This window comes from Triticum dicoccoides, chromosome 5A (genome assembly GCF_002162155.2).
Source record: "Triticum dicoccoides isolate Atlit2015 ecotype Zavitan chromosome 5A, WEW_v2.0, whole genome shotgun sequence".
Taxonomy (NCBI): domain Eukaryota; kingdom Viridiplantae; phylum Streptophyta; class Magnoliopsida; order Poales; family Poaceae; genus Triticum; species Triticum dicoccoides.
Genome location: NC_041388.1, coordinates 289,714,581 through 289,722,432, shown reverse-complemented (window position 1 = coordinate 289,722,432; position 7,852 = coordinate 289,714,581).

Sequence of the window (7,852 nt, the reverse complement as noted above, 5' to 3'; positions counted from 1 at the left end):
GAAGGAGGGGGGCTGCTACCTCTACTTTGCACTTTGCTAGGTGAACCTCGGTTGGGGGGCATGCATTCATAGCTTAGGATTCCCTTCGTGCCGACACGAGGGAGGAGGGGGCTACTAGCTACTTCGCACTTTGCTAGGTGAACCTCGGTTAAGGGGGAGGGGCATGCATTTATAATATATAGCTTAGGATTCCCTTCTTGCCGGCACGAGGGATGAGGGGGCTGCTATCTACTTCGCACTTTGCTAGGTGAACCTTTGTTGAGGGGGAGGGGCATGCATTCATAACTTAGGATTCCCGGGTGGGAGCAAGCAATACTGTGCGCTTTGCGAGGGTGGTGCCACATCGAAGTTGCATTTGGTATTTGAAAATCAAACCACCCTTTTGGTACATAAATTTGGTCCACATGCAAGTGTGTTCGTGTTCTGACCCTCTCCCGCATCATTTTTCACCAAATCTATGAACATTAGACAAGTCAGAGGACGCAACAGACATGGTTCACTCAAACTAACCGTGTGCCACGCCGGTGCACCTGTCATGCACACATCCGCACAGTACATTGGGCTCCACGAGGCTCCCCCTCTAAAAAATATATGCCCGATTGGAGGGTTTTTCTGTTTCATAACACACTGTTCTTATCTCCGGACCGTGTGCAATGTTTCTTGTTCCCAATCCCGCCTGCATCGAAAATATCTACCCGCCTCGAGGATTTTTCTTTTTCATAACACACGGTTGTTATCTCCGAACCGTGTGCGATGCACTCTCATCAAAGTTTTCAATAGCCCGGCATTTCACTCCCGCGTTTGACTCCCGCGTAGTAAAATTTTCAGTACCCGCGTCATTTCCTCAAACACCCCGTGCCCCCCCTCCACACACACACACACACACACCAAAACCTCCTTGGGCGTGTGCGTGCACACACACACACCCTCCCTCGCTCGAAACCCTAGCAAAGTCCACGCCGCCGCCGCCGCAAGGCCTCCATTGTCAACATCTGCCGATGTGCCCATGCAGCTTACCCATCGATCTCCATACCCAGGCCGCCCTGAGTTTCTTAGATGACGCCTGCCAAACGCCCCCTTTCCCACAGATCCCCATCCCCATCCCCCACTCCAGAGCATCGCAACCTAAGCTCGGCTACACTTCCCGTGGAGCTCGAGGAGCGACTGGCCCAAAAGAGGTGTATAGCAGTCTCTTCGCCCGACGTCGCCGAGGAAGCTGACGACCATTACTGGCGGCAGGCACTCAAGCAATGGGCTAGAGTATGTGGGCATGTCTCGTCTGCCGTCTACGACATCGAGGTCATCGACAGCGATGCCCTGAGGCGGGCTGTGTCACGGGTTAAGTGGCCCACCCCCAACCCCTTGGGTTCAGCCGCTGTCGATCTCATCTATGGCCCCGCCGCTAATCTCCTCTGGCTCGCTATCAACAATTTGCCATTCTACATCGCCATAGAGCCTCTTTTGTCATTTCTGAAGGACACATTCTGCGACGCTTGCTTGGGATCCACAGCTTCCAAGTCAGACCACGTCGACGGCGACCACGAGGACGGCACCCTCTCCGGCTCTTCCAAGGGGAAAGAGCCCATTTGCTCTTCCAAGGGAAAGCGCCCGTCTGCGACATCGGGGAGGGCACCCTACAGCCATGCTCTTCCAAGGGGAAGGAGCCCATCTGCGACAACATGGAGTGCATCTAGGGTCCGTGCTCTTCCCACGGGAACGAGCCCATCTATGACAAGTGAGGAAACCCATGATTTGTTTATTTCAGTTGTTCACAATGTGATGCTTTATATGTGCAATTATTTACTGTGCAGTACATTTCATCAATCCAGTTTTAAACGTACCGATAGGAATGCATATATTTGCTTGTTGTTAAGCCTGTTATAGCTAGCATATGCCTCTTTTAAAGTTTTTTGATTGTTCGGTTGTTTGTAGTTAGCATATGTTCAGTTTCAAATGCTATCTTTGGTTGTTCGTAGTATGCCTTGTTTATTCCAGTTATTCATAACGTGATGTTCTATATGTGCAAGTATGAACTATGCAGTTCAATTTCATCAGTACCAGTTTCTACAATACCACTATGAATGACTACATTTGGTTGCTGCATCTTGTAGTTAACACGCCTTTCCATTTTTATTTAACCATAATGAGTGTACTTAGACCAGCACAGTACCAGTTTGAATGACCATGTTTGCTTGTTGTTAAAAATGTTAGGCCTGTTGCAATTAGCACACCTTTCCACTTGTTTTGCTTTACTAGCATGCTTAAACCTGCACACTGAAGCTTTCTTTTGGAGATTATTTTGTCTGCCATGTGTAATTTTGGTTGATGTTTAGCCTGTTGTGCCTAACATGCTTCTTGATGTACTTACACAGGACAATTTTGGGAATGACTGTTGTTTTCCATCGAGGTTAGTTTCATCCCATGGCTTATATCTGCTCACTGTTCAGGATATCCGTAGCTGGTACCATATAGGCCGGCGGCTGATAAGGGACTAATTGGTGAATCGGACTTTTAACTGAATATATCTGCAACTCATTTTTCCTTAGGTTAACTAGGGACATTTGTAATATATCTGAGGCTACATAGCAACATGCACTGTACTTAATGTCTAAATATGCAATCCTAGGCTACATAGCAACAAGGAAGAGTGTTACATTAATGTTCTAATGATGTTTAGATATACGTAGAAGAGCAACAGCAGCAACAGCAACAACACAGCCTTGTTTGGATACTCAACTTAGCTAGAGGTTAGAGTTATTTTCTAGCTCATTACTAACCCTGAACTAACTCCATCCAAAGAGTTGTTTGGATGGCAGGGTTATATTGACAATAAATGCACCAGGAGAACTAGCTCCAATTAGCACCTCTTGGGTTGGATACTAGTTTTTTTGGGTGGTTTATAGATGCAACTAGCTCAAACTAGCCCTCATGTTTAGATATACTTTAGGGCTATTTGATCCCGAACTAGCTCAAACTAATTGTAACCCATGGATACAGCAACAGATAATTTTTAAGAACGAACTAAACTCCTTCCGGCCAATAATATAAGATGTTAATTCATCTAATATGTGAGTATATTGGATGTTATAAAATACTCCCTCCGTTCCTAAATATTTGTCTTTTTAGAGATTTCAAATGGACTACCACATACGGATGTATATAGACATATTATAAAAGAGTGTTGTACTACATCATTGTGCCATTGCTGTTTAGCTTCTAATATTAACTTGGTGCTTTTAGGTACATATGTCATTGGTAAAGATCCGCGTTTTGACCCTTTCTGCATATGGGACAATGAGATATCAATGAACCAGCATCAAGTGAGGAAGGTGATAAAGATTGTTAGTAAAATGTGTCCAAAGATGGCAATTAAACTATTTGTTTACACTTTATCCAAGACAACAACGAACTGCAGGATGGTAAGTAAGAACTCTGCAGCCTTCTTTTTACTGCCCATAATGAGTTGTGTTAGATGACAATGTCTGAAATCTTATTCCTTTGCACTGGTTGCCAAAGCAGTTTACTCAAGATTACCTCTCAAACTACATTATTGGTGGGCATGCAAAGGTTAAAGTATTTCTACCAGAACACAATGATTATCTAGATGTTTTCATGAAGACCGTGAAGGATGGGCGGTCGGCCATCACAAGGGGTTGGACTAGAGTCGTGCGTGCCTTCTGCATGGAGGAGGGCACAATATGGGCATTCCGCTTCACCTTGTTCAGCAACCAGAATATATTTTGCCTCTTTCTTTACCGTCTTTAATAGTACAAGTATGCAACTATGGTTCATCATTCTTTATTTGGTTCTTATGTAATTCTTGAACATATGTACCTCTGAATCGAATAATGCATTGGTTGTTTGAACCTGATGGATATGAATAAAGCTGTAGCATACATTCAAATTCAAATCCAAATCCGGTACAATTTGGAAAAGCGACAATTAAATTACGGTGAAATTACACTCTCCAGCTTGTTACGGCACACACGGTTGGTAAAACACAAATGTTTGCATATGCACCATAATCCGAGATGGTTCACAGAGAGGAAACATGTGCAACCATGCACACAGTTGCCGTTTGTAAAGCGTGTGCGATGTTAGACAATATCACAAACGGTGCGGGCAAACTAAACATTTGTGTTAGTTGCCTTATCGTACACGATTCGCAACCATGAACTGTTTCTGATGAAGTATGCATCATAAACATTGCACCACAGAATAGCGTGTGTGATAGTTGTCGTGTATGACGATGTTACGACGGTCCGACATTTTGTAATCCTGTCCGAAACTCGTATGATGGTTAGCTAATCTTCTTAACGGTGAGCCGTTTGTGATGGGCCGCGCATCATACACGTTCTATAATAGTGAACCGTTTGTGATGGGTCACCCATTGTAAACGTAGCACCACAGAATACCGACTGCGATGGCAATGCGAGCAAAAACGAGTAGGAGTACTGTAGGGGCCCTATCCCCGAAGGTTTCTGGGTCGTGTGGGAAGGGACCCCCTATCGCCCACACTCATTTGGAGACGGTTCCCTATGCCGTTGCGGAAAGGGGTTAAAAACTGTTTGTTTAGGACCAATGCGCACCAGTGTTTTGATGACTAATAGAATTTTGCAATAAGTATGTGAGTTCTTTATGACTAATGTTGAGTCCATGGATTATACGCACTCTCGCCTTTCCACCATTGCTAGCCTCTCTAGTGTCGTGCAACTTTCACCAGTACCATACACCCACCATATACCTTCCTCAAATCAGACACCATACCTACCTATTATGGCATTCCCATAGCCATTCCGAGATATATCGCCATGCAACTTTTCACCGTTCCGTTTATTATGACACGCTTTATCATTGTCATATTGCTTTCCATGATCATGTAGTTGACACCATATTTGTGGCAAAGCCACCTTTCATCATTTTTTATACATGTCCCTCTTGAGTCATTGCAGGCATTCAAATAGAGTCATAGTTTGTTCTAGTATCGAGTTGTAATTCTTGAGTTGCAAGTAAATAAAAGTGTGATGATCTTCATTATTAGAGCATTGTCCCATGTGAGGGAAAAAATAAAAGTGGCCAAAGAATCCAATAGAAAAAGGGGAGGCCAAAGAATCCAAACAAAAAATGAGAGAAAAGAGAGAAGGGGCAATGCTACTATCCTTTTTCCACACTTGTGCTTCAAAGTAGCACCATGATCTTCATGATAGAGAGTCTCTTATGTTGTCACTTTAATATACTAGTGGGAACTTTTCATTATAGAACTTGGCTTGTATATTCCAACGATGGGCTTCCTCAAATTGCCCTAGGTCTTCATGAGCAAGCAAGTTGGATGCACACCCACCTAGTTTTCTTTTGAGATTTCATAAACTTATAGCTCTAGTGCATCCGTTGCATGGCAATCCCTACTCACTCACATTGATGTCTATTGATGGGCATCTCCATAGCCCATTGATACGCCTAGTTGATGTGAGACTATCTCCCACTTTTTGTCTTCTCCACAACCACCATATTCTATTCCACCTATAGTGCTATGTCCATGGCTCACTGAGGGAGTCCTGGATTAGGGGGTGTTCGGATAGCCAGACTATACCTTCAGCCGGACTCCTGGACTATGAAGATACAAGATTGAAGACTTCGTCCCATGTCTGGAAGGGACTTTCCTTGGCGTGGAAGGCAAGCTTGGCGATACGGATATGTAGATCTCCTACCATTGTAACCGACTCTATGTAACCCTAACCCTCTCCGGTGTCTATATAAACCGGAGGGTTTTAGTCCGTAGGACAACATACAAAACAACAATCATACCATAGGCTAGCTTCTAGGGTTTAGCCTCTCCGATCTCATGGTAGATCTACTCTTGTACTACCCATATCATCAATATTAATCAAGCAGGACGTAGGGTTTTACCTCCATCAAGAGGGCCCGAACCTGGGTAAAACTTCGTGTCCCTTGCCTCCTGTTACCATCCGGCCTAGACGCACAGTTCGGGACCCCCTACCCAAGATCCGCCGGTTTTGACACCGACATTGGTGCTTTCATTGAGAGTTCCTCTGTGTCGTCGCCATTAGGAAGGATGCCTCGCCCCGTCTTTAAAGACGGCACCGTTGCTAAGGGAGCTTTGGCTGTCGGCCAAACCCTTCGGCTAGGTGGTTTTCTTATGACCGCCTGTTCGGCTTCTACGCCGACGATGACCTCTCGAGCCATCGAAAACAATCTTCATGTCATCTCGGAACTCGCCGAGCAGTTAGATCCAATGGAGCTCTCCTCCATAAACGAGCTCTTGGATCACATCGCCGCCCTGGGAGTCGCTATGGATTATGACCAGATTGGGCCTAAACCCGATCTGAGAGAGATTAACTCTCCCCAAGTCACCCATCGCATTGTCGTGGTAGAGGGACAGTGCGGCGACCCTTCATCTATCTTAAGGACTAGCTACGTCCGGATTCCCGATCCCTCCAAGCCGGATACCCGCAGAGGGGAGGATATCACTCAAGACCTGAACTTAGAGTCAGGCGACGGGCTGGATTCATTGGACAACATCCAGGAATCCAAATTTTCGAGTTTGGAAATTCCTCGGCCTTTGAGCCTCAGATTGGGTGAGGCTTCGGATTTAATTCCACCCACCCACCCTAACATAAGCGATCTATCCCAAATCAGGCAAGAGCCTGAAGAAACAGTACATCATTACTGGGCCAGATTCCTCCTGGTTAGGAACAGGATAAGGGACTGCCGCGAGGAAGACGCAATCTCAATAATTGCACGGACAAGGGAATCCTCAACGCCATAAGTCGCCATGATATTACACGCTTCGCTGACTTGGCGTCCATTGTACGAAAGTACTGTGCGATGGAAAGCGCCTGGAAAACCGAAATAAAATTTTGGGACGATCCAGCCCTGAATACAAACCCAGTCCGAAATAAAAGGGTGCATCATCGCCAGACACACGGGTCAAACACCAAAAAGCAAAAACCCTCTACAGGGCATGGAACCATACTGGAAGGATGGCTTAATGGACCCTGTAAAATTCACAGTACAGAGGACGCCACACCAACTCACAACCTTAGAGCATGTTGGATACTCCGGCAGGTGGCCTGGCGAAGATCTCCTAATTCCGGAGGCCACAGAAAGCCACCCCAGAGACACCAATACGGTATTAACAGTCTTCGAGACTTTCGCATCAAATAATATGCAAAAAAGGACGCTCCGCAGCCTTGCCAACGTCTACCAAGTAGCAACAATAAACCCATGGAGTGACACGGCTATTACCTTTAACGCCAGTGATGAACCTAAATTCCGAATAGCCCGAGCACCAGCCGCATTGGTCCTCAGTCCAATAGTGGACGGCTTTCGTCTTACCAAGGTACTCATGGACGGCGGCAGTGGATTGAACCTCATTTATGAGGAAACCCTTCAAAAAATGGAAATAGACTGGAACCGCATTGAGCGAAGCAGCACAACCTTTAGAGGAATAATCCCCAGTCGGGAAGCACGCTGTACAGGAAAAATCACACTAGATGTGGTGTTCGGCACGCCGGATAATTACAGGTCCGAAGAGGTCATGTTCCATGTGGCTCCGTTCAGCAGCGGTTATCACGCTCTGCTAGGGCGGGTAGCGTTTACAATCTTCCAAGCAATACCCCATTACGGGTACATGAAGCTCAAGATGCCCGGGCCTAACGGGATCATCACTCTCGCTAGTGATCCGGACATAGCACTCCGCGCCGAAAACAAGACAGCCGCACTGGCCCTCGAGGCACTATCCGAAGCCCTAGCGGCTGAGGAACTGACTGCGCTGCGCTCCATGATGAATAGGGATGATGTGGTACTCGACAAAAGATCCAAGTCCACCTCC